The sequence below is a fragment of the Nicotiana attenuata genome, chromosome 12, assembly GCF_001879085.1.
Source record: "Nicotiana attenuata strain UT chromosome 12, NIATTr2, whole genome shotgun sequence".
NCBI classification, from domain to species: Eukaryota; Viridiplantae; Streptophyta; class Magnoliopsida; order Solanales; family Solanaceae; genus Nicotiana; species Nicotiana attenuata.
The window spans coordinates 18,411,762-18,425,419 of NC_032000.1; positions in this window are offsets into that span (position 1 = coordinate 18,411,762).

Below are 13,658 nucleotides of genomic sequence, written 5' to 3' on the forward strand. Positions count from 1 at the left end.
AATTCTGTTGACAGGGAGAAGGTGTAAGGCATTTCCCGAGTCACGTGGTTCTAGCACGATCGCTTTATTGACTTAACTTGGCTTGAAATAATTTTGGACAAACTGTGCTTTATATGATTTTCATGTTTTTCCTAAGTCCGCTTTTATTGCTTGATTATTTAGAATTATTAATGGATGTTTAGAATAATAAGATGTCATAATCACACTATCAAGCGAATGCGTGGTCAAGACCTCTCACGCTATGCAAGCGAATCCGCGACTATAGCAAGTTAACTAAAATTAAGAATTAATTAAAACTAACGAATATGGTATGAGATTATTGAATTAATTTATTGAACGTTAAACATCACGCTACGAAGCGAATTCGTGAATGAAAAAGTTAAAGCGCGCCTAACAGTTGCCTGTGCTTTTAGAAAATATTTAATTATTTAGAAATATTTGAATTAATTATGATCAAAGTTAGAGTTTACTTGTGCTCAATTTTTGCAACACATACCACATTAGTGAAATTGGCCACTTCACGTGTTTCATGCCCAAGGAATGGGTCAATTTCATTTTTTAGTTCCATTGAACCCCACAGTAATGAATTTTCACTATCTTTTACAATCTGAAGTTTAACTAAACATTCAACTCAAACAATATGAAATTGAAATTGTAAGTCATTCACCGGGCAATGAGGAAAACACGTTACTCCAATAAATTCGTCCCATTATCATGAGAGAAAGAAAATGCCCAATTACCAGTTTGATGCATGTAATTTTCAGCCTAGATATTCAAGCTAAATTAAAGATGATAACATTTTAGTCATTTTCATATAATGCCAGAACTCTCGTTACATGCCAAGGAAATAAACAAACACATAAGCTCCTTTTTATTAAGAAAACTTTACAAAAGATTGATATAAACTATAACAACATTATGTTACTTGAGTTTAATGAAGGAAAGATAGTTAATCCACATATTTTTTGTACATGTAACGTGCTTAAAATTCAAAACTACAATCATTATATACTTTATTTGAACATTAAGAAACTAAAATTTTGGCAACATAATAAAGTACATTAAACATTCAAAACTAAGTTATCTTTTATTCATGATATAAATAGCAAGGAAATTAACAAGAGGGTAAGAGTGAAACATGTAAGAGAAATCTTTCCAATTCTTAGGTTGTGTTTTCTTAGAGTGTAAAGGATGATGGCTAAGTGTGTTTTCTTCCGAAGTGAGGAAAGAGCAGCCCCTTAAATAGGCAAACAAAGTCACTTTTTTGGACAGATTTTGGTTCACCAAAAGCCTGTCCAAAAGGACAGGCTTGGTATGCTAAACATTGTTCAAAGGCTGTCGAAAAGGTGAAAGGACAGCTGAAAAACTGCTATGTCAGAAACAAGGAGAAAAAATATCATTTCAGCCACTAGTAGGCTACTACTACCCTATTTTATGATAAAATAACCTAAACTTCAGCTCTTACAATATTAGTACCAACCTATGTGATTCAAAACCAAATCAAGAAATAAGTAACTAAAGCTGATTAAATTGATAAGGCAAACATATTTGGATGGCGACCAAACTGAGCGAACTAGATTAAATTTGTTCAACTTATGCAAATTGACATAAAGTGATTGAAATTATAACTATTGTACGAAACAGAAATTAAACAAGCATTGTTGAACTAATCGGACAACGACTAGCAATAACTAAATAAACGACTAACTAAGCAAACAATTTAACTATACTAAAGATCATTTCTGATCTATAATCACCCAACAATCCGCTAATCAACACAAGTAGCTACACAGAAACTCTAATTAACAGTTCGTTAAAAATACAAAAAATTAAACCTGAAATTCGAATAAAAAATCAGAAACTAACAGAAAAAGAAAAGAAAGAAAAATAAAGTTTAGGGGTTATACCGCACGAGCAAAATTAGGTTAACCTTTAGTCTCAAAGCCAATGCGAACCATAGCAAATCGACTCCCGGAGCGTTGTTTTCTCGATGGCATGTGCTGGAAAAAGAATTCTGGCGCACCAAAATTGATTCCAAGTCATGCCAATGAGAAAACGGCACTGTGGAGTCGCGTTTAAAGATAGAAGACGATTCACAGGGGTTCGTTGGGTGTTTCAGGGGCGGCAACGGGCATGGTGGTAGCAGAGACGGCGGGTAGCGGTGGACGCTGGAATTCCGATCGCTGGAGTTTGGACTTGGAACAAACACAAAGAGATAGAACTAAGCAAGACATACACGTATATGCAAGTTTTATGTGAAAATGGAGCGTGAAAATTCATCAATTTAGGGACAAAGAGGCTAGGTGTTTTTTCAGATTTTGGCAGATTTGTGGATTTTGGGAGGAATTTTGAGGATTTGGAGGTTGAGATGGGGGTTGAAAGTTTGGGGGTGATTGGACGTGCGCCGCCGTCGTGGGCGATTTTCGGCGTGGGACCGCCGCCGTCGTGAGTGATTTCCGGCGAGGGACCGCCGCCGTGGGGTGGCGGAGGAGTCTGAGGGATGAGAGAGAGAAGAGGGAAGGAGAGGAGAAGAATTATGGGGGGAAATGGGGAAAAATTTCAGCCTCTCTAAGTCTTTAATAGCTAGTTGGGTGATCAAATGGTGGTCGTTGGGTGAGGGTGAAATGAAGGGCTAGGATTTGATCTTGGTTTCACTTAAAGAAACGACGTAGTTTAATCACGAAATACGTCATTTTGGACCAGGTCTTGGCAGGCCATTTATTGGACCGGATATGGCCCTATTGGGCTCAAAGTTTTGATCAATTTCGGCTCAATTTTAATTAAAATACACTAACCCAATCCCTTTTCCTCCAATGAAATTATAGTCTTATATAGTCATAAAGAAAACGTACAAGTAGAATAAAAAATCTTTTTGGTATATATAATTTAAAGATGCAAACTAAGATATATATAAACAAAAGGTAAAAAATATTTTGATACTTCTTAATTAAGGAATTCACATAAAAAATGCACAAATAAGTTCAAAGAAAAATAACTAAAAAAACCATCCAAAAGTTAGCTTTTATCGGAAAATTGAAAGCGTGCAGAAATTAAGTATTCACACAAGGTATGACTTGAAGCTTTTGCTCTCGAAACAAAGCTTCTTTGATATTTTTCTATGTCAACGAAGGCACATGGATATATTCTTCTGTTATTGATCTAAAATATTTCCGTACATGCACTATAATTAGCGGAGACAATACCACATGCCTTCTATTGTTTAAGCTCTGCCAAAAAATAATTTAGAATTAAAAAAATGAGTAGGGACTTATTACTCTAATTTGACCTAGTCATTCCATGTTAAACTAATATTAAAATAATATAATTAACATGGCCAATTATTTCAAGCACACTAGAACATTGACTGCTATATAACCGACATGGTCTATTATTCCAAGCTTCTAGTTAATTAACTAAGAGTCCGTTTGGATTAGCTGATTGTAAATAACTGATAAGCTCGAAGTATTGAAAAGCTCCCTTAAGTGCTGGTATTGATTTTTAAAATAAGTATTTACGTGTTTGGATAGAAGTGCTGAAACTGATAATAAGCAGTTGATGTGTTTGATAAAAGATAAGTTATTCTTTTGTTAAAATGATTAAACACGATTCTTTTTCAAAAGATTATAACTTAAAAAAAATCTTTGTAAAGAAAAGAATTAACAACGAATATGGAATGAAGAAAGTCAGAAAATTTATTTTTGGAAAAAGTATTTTGTGAATTAGAAAATATTATTAAGGATAAACTACTAAAAGTGTTGGTCAGACTAAAAGTGGCTGAAAAGCCATAAGTTGGGGGTGATTGATTTTATGGCTTATGGCTTATGATTGATTTTAGCTTATAAGCACTTAAGGTGTTCAACTCAAACGCGTAGATAAGTCAAATGTGCTTATAAGCCAGTTTGACCAGCTTATGAGCTTAGCCAAACACCCTCTAAGCCTTTTATGCTTCTCGACGAAGCTAGAATCTTGAAAATTCTTTAATATTTAAAGTTTGAATAATTCCACCATGGTTTAAACAATTGATTTATCGCAGGTCGGCGAATAAAATATTTAGATACAAGTAATTTTAGGGCCCTCGGAAATATATTCTAGCACCTTACCTATCTATAAGTGACGAGAGATAAGATCCGACTTTCTTCATTCTTTTGTATTAATTCGCGACGTGCTAGAACTCAATTTATATATAATAATAGTATATGCTTTAATAGTGTAGAAGATTTAAAATCTTGCAACACATAAACTCTGGTCTCTCAACGTGTAAAATTGCAAAGTGTAATTATAAGTGAAACATTTCTAAAATTTCTTTGTTTATCTTTTAAAGTAAAAAATTTTAAATTTGGAAAAAAAGAACGTAAGTGTACCTCTTCATATTTTTATTTTATTTTTAACTCAGATTGCCGGTAGAAAAACTATATAGTTTCTTCAACAAGCAGTTAATAAGAGATTTGATCTCCTTCCATACTTTAAAAGATATGGTTTATAAGAAAACCATATCTTGTGTGTGTATATATAATTTACGCGCATCGAGTTTACACATAAGACATATGTGTTGCTGATCACGCCCAACTATGCCTTATAAAAAGGACAATGCGGTCGTTGCAAATATAATCCGGTTTACAAGTCCGGAGTCGAATCCCACAGAGAACTAAGGTTTAGCTACAGCTGTTCACTATCACCAAGAAGACAAGCTTGAACAATTCCTAACTTATAGATATTAAGATTCTTGTGTTTAACTACTTAACTAACAAATTAAAATAGTAAATTAACAACTAAAGATATTGAGGGTTAGAGAAAAGATTAAGGGGGTCTAGAGTTATGATTTCCCCTATTGTCGGAATCCTTCCCGCTATGTCTTCTATAATTTCGCCTAAGTATTCTCTACCGATCATGAGCACTCTTATTATCGTAAATCTCTCCCGAGTAATTACGACAATTTACTAGACGCGCTCTCCCGAGCTACGCTAGCTGGCTTTTAATACAGCTCACTTCAGATCGCACCCAAGGCTTCGTTATCCTTAATCCCGCCTTTAAACCCTCGGTTATTAATCCTTCATATACTTTGGGAGTGGTGTTGTTCAACAATTACCTAAATATGCACTCTCTTCCGAGTTATGCATACTAAATAGGCACAGCTAATTGAGAGCTCTTCAACCAACCACAATATAAACGTAGTTGAACAAATAGAGAAAAGCTATGGCTCAATTATATAAAAACATAACAAGAATTTATCCTACAAAAGGTTCTATCAAAACTCTAGATAACAAATTAGCTATTCATAATAGTATGTAAAACTACAATACTAAAAGTCATAACCAACAATGAAAAATAGGAAGAGAAAGGAAAAACTCGTAGAAGAATTCTCCGCCTTGCTCCCAATGTGTTCTTGCCTCCTTAGGTCGAATCTATGTCTCAAAATATGTCCCCTTATTGTTCTTGGCCGGCCTCCTTTGTTTAATATAGGGTTTAGGACTTAAAATCCCATGTTTTGCACTTTAGTCCCTGAAATTTCCGCTTCCTTCTGATTCTTCAGTTGTCCGCGAGTACACTCTGCCGCGATTCTGCCGCGGTCGCGGTGGAACCGCGATTTTTCACCCTGTTCCGTTTGGAATTTGGAAAAACGTAAAACATGAACGTTGTAGACCTTTGAGTTAGCTTTCCAACCATATATTGTGGAGCCCAAATGGAGTTCTGAGCAAAAAGTTATGTCTATTTTACTAGACAGTGCGCAATATGCCTCCTCAAGTCTTCGTTCGTACTTAATTATCAAATTTGACCCCCGAACACGATCCCGGCTTAATTCCTTGAGCTTTTACTCAGACTTCAAAGCTTCAAATCACTTAAATTCATTCCATAACATCTATATAGCTCGGAATCACACCTACAAGGCATAAAACACACAATTAGTGCAAAACACTAGCGATTAAAGCGCAAACTCAATTAAAGTGCAGTAAGTTCGAGTGTAATAAGCGACTAAAATATGCTATTATAGCCTATCATCAACACTCCACACTTAAACCATTGCTCGTCCTCGAGAAATCAAACTACACTTTTTTTATAGACACGATCTTTTTAAACAATTCTCCTAACTCATCACACCAAGAGTATTTAAAATAGACTAAGCACAAAAGCGTAACATCTTCACCTCAAGATTTGACTCACAAGTACCACACGTTATTCACAACTCACCCACTTACTCTAATATAGAGGTCACTGATATTACCTTTCCTTCATGAATCAAGTGCCCTCACACAACAAAAGAGAGTAGTTCCACACAATAAAATTTAAGAACACTTAGGAACTCAAGATAGAAAGAATTCACTCACTCTCAGAAATAACATTCATATGCCACAAAATATGCACCATAAGCTTGCCCGTAGTGTACTACTCCACTAATCGAGCTCATTCAATCTTGGATCAATTAGGACTTTATTTGGTTGTAATGTAGGCTACGGGACGGGTAGGATACATTTAGATATAAGAGTGACTACACCTCCCTAAGCACTTTAATACATACATTTTAACATTTAAACCCCATACTTATGTCAAACCAAAACTCCACCTTCACATCAATGTATATTACCCCATACTTCTTTAAGCACACTTACGTCAAGAACCACCACTTATCAAGGAAGTTTTTTTTCTTTTCACAACAATCCAACTATATTTTTTTTCCAATTCAAGTGGCTCTTCCTTTTTCAAAACAGTGCACCTTTCTCCTTATTTCATTAGTTCCACTCAAAAGCCAAACCAACCACCCCACACTTTAACTTTTACAAAGTTCATAATCAATTCAAGTGCTCATGAGAGGTTACAATGGTTCAAATAGATGGTTAATTCAAACAAATGGGTAAGGCTTGTAATGTGGTTGCCAAAGAAAAGGGATTATAGGCTCAAAGGGGTTAACTACGATACATAACAATTAGGTGGGTAAAATATACATATCTGGCTCAACAAGAAAACGCCTATATCACTTCCAAGACTGAACAACACTACTATTTCGCTTTGCAAACACACGGGGCAAGTTCTAGGCATCAAATGCAATGCACAGAATAACACCAAACCTCACACACACATGACACATAACTCACTCAGGATTGGATTCATCAAGACACTCTAGTCAAAGCAGTTAAGCAAATTTAAAATCATATAATTTAAGGTACTTATACAAAAGTCAAAAACTGAGCCTAAGCGTCACAGCCAAAGTACTCACTATTCTCAAGGCATAACCAAGTCAAGAGATATTGCTTCAATTCAAAGCACAACACAATGACTCTTATTCCTTAAGAAAAACAAACTAACTACACCCGGTTACAAATAAACCCTTAGGAAAGAACCGTAGGTTTAAAGAAAACCAAGGGTAATTGCTACACTACCTAACAACAAAACTAAAATTCTTTTGGTATTTTCTTTAGACTTACTTCCCTCAAGAAAACTGCCTAGAAGATTCGTCATCAGGAAAAAGTCCAAATCTTTTTAAAAAAAAATTATTTAATTAAATGAACACAGCTAAAGTAGCATGAAAAGTCACCCAGATAATCTCCTCACCCCACACTTAAAATTGTGCATTGTCCCCAATGCACATCCATACATACAAGAAGGTAAAAGAAACTCCCTGGTAGGCCAAAGGCCGAAGCACTAGCAGTTCATGGGTACTCAGACTTCTCCCAAGCTTGGTCCTTCGTGCGGGTACCTCACACTTAGTTCCAACCATTTGGTTTGCTGATGCATCCTTCCAATACCTTTGCTTTCCATGCTCCTAGAAAATAAAAAAATTGACACTACAAAAATAATACAATTAAAAAAATAAAAAAAAAAAATAAAAGAAAGCAATAAAGCTGGGTTGCCTCCCAACAAGCGCTTGATTTAACGTCGCGGCACGACGTGAATCACTTTCTGCCTCCACTTTGAACATATGAATCGGACCCCAAGTTTTGATTCTGCTCTATGATCATGCTCCTGGGGTGGTGGAACGAATCTGGCTGGCCCAATAAAATAATGTAGTATTCTGCACTTCTTGGCCTTTAGATGAGGTGTGTAATCCCGATTTTCTGGCAAGAAGAATTCCAGAATGTAAGCACGTTGTTCCTCATTTCTTGACTCCTCAAATGGCTCGGACGACTCTATTTCCATATCATCATCTAAACACAATGTGGAAAAATGCTTGGAGTGAGGACCCATGCGCTCAACTACATGAACATTGGGACTATCTACATTCTCAACACTAATGACAATAGAGTCAACTAAATATGTATCCTCAATATCCTTGGTTGACTCTAGTATCTCTTCTACAACATCGACATCCTCAAAATCTAGTGTGATTGATTGTTGGTGTTCTACTCTAGCCTCCTCCTCTAGCTCATCAATTTTTGTATCTAATTCACGCTCTTCTTGGATACTATTCACAATATTGGCTTATTGAGCATTAAAAACTTCAACTAGTTGACTCATGTGAACTTTCAAGTTGTGAATAGTTTCCTCATGCCTTTCTATCCGCAGTAGTAATTTACTCTGTTGTTCCAAAATGCACTTTAACATATCTTCGAGCTTCTTTAGGTCAGCTTCCCTAGGTTCTTTGTTCCTATTAACTTCACCAGAAAAAGAAGAACCATCAAAGTAAGGGGTTGGGGGAAGGTAAGAAATATAAGCACAACCGTGAAAGTGACCATCTTGACCACCACACATATCACACACATTCCACACATAAGATTGAGTTGGTGCACAAAACTCGCTCTCAGGAATATTTTGATAATTTTGCCCTGGGTGGTTTCCTTCACAATGTGCATAAGGAGGATCAAAAATAGAATTACCAACAACAAAATTCTCATAATTCCATGATGTCATGTTTCTCAAATAAACAAATAAAACTACAATAAAAAAATAAAAAAATCAAATAATAAAATAAAAGTTCAAACTTGAAACCTAGCAATATGTACACCTACAACTACACCGTTAGTTCCCCGGCAACGGCGCCAAAATTTGATCACGCCCAGCTATGCCTTATAAAAAGGACAATGCGGTCGTTGCAAATATAATCCGGTTTACAAGTCCGTAGTCGAATCCCACAGAGAACTAAGGTTTAGCTACAGTTGTTCGATATCACCAAGAAGACAAGCTTGAACAATTCCTAACTTATAGATATTAAGATTCTTGTGTTTAACTACTTAACTAACAAATTAAAATAGTAAATTAACAACTAAAGATATTGAGGGTTAGAGAAAAGATTAAGGAGGTCTAGAGTTATGATTTCCCCTATTGTCGGAATCCTTCCCGCTATGTCTTCTATAATTTCGCCTAAGTATTCTCTACCGATCATGAGCACTCTTATTACCGTAAATCTCTTCCGAGTAATTACGACAATTTACTAGATGCGCTCTCCCGAGCTACGCTAGCTGGCTTTTAATACAGCTCACTTCAGATCGCACCCAAGGCTTCGTTATCCCTAATCCCGCCTTTAAACCCTCGGTTATTGATCCCTCATATACTCTGGGAGTGGTGTTGTTCAACAATTACCTAAATATGCACTCTCTCCCGAGTTATGCATACTAAATAGGCACAGCTAATTGAGAGCTCTTCAACCAACCACAATATAAACGTAGTTGAACAAATAGANCAACCGTTGGATCAAAGATCCTCGACGGCCAGGATTAATTTAACAAAAACGACGTCGTTTTGTTTACAAAAGGAATTGGACCGGGTTAAGATGCGGGTTTGGGCTGGGAACAGGGGTGGTTTGGACGGATTTTGGGGCTTTGATTTGGGCTAGGGGTGAATTTAGCCCAAATTTGGATCTTCTATTAAGGACTCAATTTCCTTTTGATTTTGTTTTCTTGCTTTTGTATTTTATTTATTTATTTATTTTTGGTATTTTAGTATTTATTTATTTTTTCTGGTTTTATAAAATGCTAAAGCAAAACAAAGACCTAATTAAAACTATTTAACTCCTAAAATTATTTAAAACTCTATTTAAAGATAAATGCAACAATTAACAATTTTTTTTTTTTTTGCAATTTTCTTTAAATTTTGTTCTAAAACTAATTAATACCTAATTAATCCTAAAATTGTGAAATTAAATCCCTAAACGCAAATGCATACTTTTTTTGTATTTTCATATGAATAAAAATGCGACCAATTAACACAAAGATTTAACAAAAATTCACAAAAATTGTAAAATAATAAAGAAATCAATTATTTGAAACTTTTGGAATAGTTTGCTTAGGGCAAAAATCACGTGCTCACAGTGATGAATAATTTAAGGACTCAATTAAAAATATATTATTTTTAACACGAAATGGATTCTTACACTTAACAAAAGAAAAGGCGAAATGGCTTCCCAGCCACTTAAACTTGCATCAGTTTGGAAAGCCGATATATGAACTCTTGGGTTTCCCATTTGAACACCTTTACTTGAGAAAATGGCTACTACTTTGACCGTTAACTATGCTTATGTGGCAGTATTATAGCTGATGTGGTCAATTGCGTGTTAATCACGGTTATAAAGCGTGTGAATACAATAAAATTTAATTAAAAAAAAAATCCATCTGTATTTATTCTTACCCGTACCCTTACCCCTACCTCTCCCTTTTCTTCGCTCATGTTACCTACTCCCCCCCCCCTAATTATTTCTCTTCTTCTTCCTTTTCCGTCTATTCCTGATCACGCCAACTATGCCTTATAAAAAGGACAATGCGGTCGTTGCAAATATAATACAAGTCCGGAGTCGAATCCCACAGAGAACTAAGGTTTAGCTACAGCTGTTCACTATCACCAAGAAGACAAGCTTGAACAATTCCTAACTTATAGATATTAAGATTCTTGTGTTTAACTACTTAACTAAAAAATTAAAATAGTAAATTAACAACTAAAGATATTGAGGGTTAGAGAAAAGATTAAGGAGGTCTAGAGTTATGATTTCCCCAATTGTCGGAATCCTTCCCGCTATGTCTTCTATAATTTCGCCTAAGTATTCTCTACCGATCATGAGCACTCATATTACCGTAAATCTCTCCCGAGTAATTACGATAATTTGCTAGACGCACTCTCCCGAGATACGCTAGCTGGCTTTTAATACATCTCACTTCAGATCGCACCCAAGGCTTCGTTATCCCTAATCCCACCTTTAAACTCTCAGTTATTGATCCCTCATATACTTTGGGAGTGGTGTTGTTTAACAATTACCTAAATATGCACTCTCTCCCGAGTTATGCATACTAAATATGCACAGCTAATTGAGAGCTCTTCAACCAACCACAATATAAACATAGTTGAACAAATAGAGAAAAGCTATGGCTCAATTATATAAAAACATAACAAGAATTTATCCTACAAAAGGTTCTATCAAAACTCTAGATAACAAATTAGCTATTCATAATAGTATGTAAAACTACAATACTAAAAGTCATAACCAACAATGAAAAATAGGAAGAGAAAGGAAAAACTCGTAGAAGAATTCTCCACCTTGCTCCCAATGTGTTCTTGCCTCCAAGGGTGTTGTCTAACCCTAAAGTAGTGTCTCTTCCCTCCTTAGGTCTAATTTGTGTCCAAAATATGTCCCCCTTTTTTCTTGGCCGGCTTCCTTGGTTTAATATAGGGTTTAGGGCTTAAAATCCCGTGTTTTGCACATAAGTCCCTGAAATTTCCGCCTCCTGCCGCGGTTTTGCCGCGGTCGCGGTGGAACCGAGGCCAAACATGCCCTCTGATTCTTCAGTTGTCTGCGACCATCTTCTACCGCGGTTCTGCCGCGGTCGCGGTGGAACCGTGGTTTTTCACCCTGTTCCGTTTGGAATTTGGAAAAACGTGAAACATTAAAGTTGTATCCCTTTGAGTTAGCTTTCCAACCATATATTGTGGAGCCCAAATGGAGTTCTGAGAAAAAAGTTATGTCTATTTTACTAGACAGTGCGCAATATGCCTCCTCAAGTCTTCGTTCGTACTTAATTATCAAATTTGACCCCCGAACACGATCCCGGATTAATTCCTTGAGCTTTTACTCTGACTTCAAAGCTTCAAATCACTTAAATTTATTCCATAACATCTATATAGCTCGGAATCACACCTACAAGGCATAAAACACACAATTAGTGCAAAACACTAGCGATTAAAGCGCAAACTCAATTAAAGTGCAGTAAATTCGAGTGTAATAAGCGACTAAAATATGCAATTATAGCCTATCATCAACACCCCACACTTAAACCATTGCTCGTCCTCGAGCAATCAAACTACACTTTTTTTATAGACACGACCTTTTTAAACAATTCTCCTAACTCATCACACCAAGAGTATTTAAAATAGACTAAGCACAAAAGCGTAACATCTTCACTTCAAGATTTGACTCGCAAGTACCACACGTTATTCACAACTCACCCATTTACTCTAATATAGAGGTGACTGACATTACCTTTCCTTCATGAATCAAGTGCCCTCGCACAACAAAAGAGAGTAGTTCCACACAATAAAATTTAAGAACACTTAGGAACTCAAGATAGAAAGAATTCACTCACTCTCAGAAATAATATTCATATGCCACAAAAGATGCACCATAAGCTTGCCCGTAGTGTACTACTCCACTAATCGAGCTCATTCAATCTTGGATCAATTAGGACTTTATTTGGTTGTAATGTAGGCTATGGGACGGGTAGGATACATTTAGATATAAGGGTGACTACACTTCCCTAAGCACTTTAATACATATACTTTAACATTCAAAACTCATACTTATGTCAAACCAAACTACACCTTCACATCAATGTATATTACCCCATACTTCTTTAAGCACAGTTACGTCAAGAGCCACCACTTATCAAGAATTTTTTTTTTCACAACAATCCAACTATTTTGTTTTCAATTCAAGTGGCTCTTCCTTTTTCAAAACAGTGCACCTTTCTCCTTATTTCATTAGTTCCACTCAAAAGCCAAACCAACCACCCCACACTTTAACTTTTACAAAGTTCATAAACAATTCAAGTGCTCATGAGAGGTTACAATGGTTCAAATAGATGGTTAATTCGAACAAATGGGTAAGGCTTGTAATGTGGTTGCCAAAGAAACAGGATTACAGGCTCGAAGGGGTTAACTACGATACATAATAATTAGGAGGGTAAAATATACATATCTGGCTCAACAAAGAAATGCCTATATCACTTCCTAGACTGAATAAAACTACTATTTCGCTTTGCAAACACACGGGGCAAGTTCTAGGCATCAAATGCAATGCACAGAATATCACAAAACCTTACACACACATGGCACATAACTCACTCAGGATTGGATTCATCAAGGCACCCTAGTCAGAGCAGTCAAGCAAATTTAAAATCATACAATTTAAGGTACTTATACAAGAGTCAAAAACTGAGCCTAAGCGTCACAGCCAAAGTACTCACTATTCTCAAGGCATAACAAAGTCAAGAGATATTGGTTCATTTCAAAACAAAACACAATGGCTCCTATTCCCAAAAAAAAAACTAACTACACCCGGTTCAAATAAAATCCTTGGAAAAGAACCATGGTTTAAAGAAAAATCAAGGGGTAATTGCTACACTGCCTAACAAACAAAAAATCTTTTGGGAATTTTCTTTAGACATACTCCCTCAAGAAAACTGTCTAGAAGATCCGTCATCAGGAAAAGTCCAATCTTTTTTAAAAAAAAACACCAGCTAAAGTAG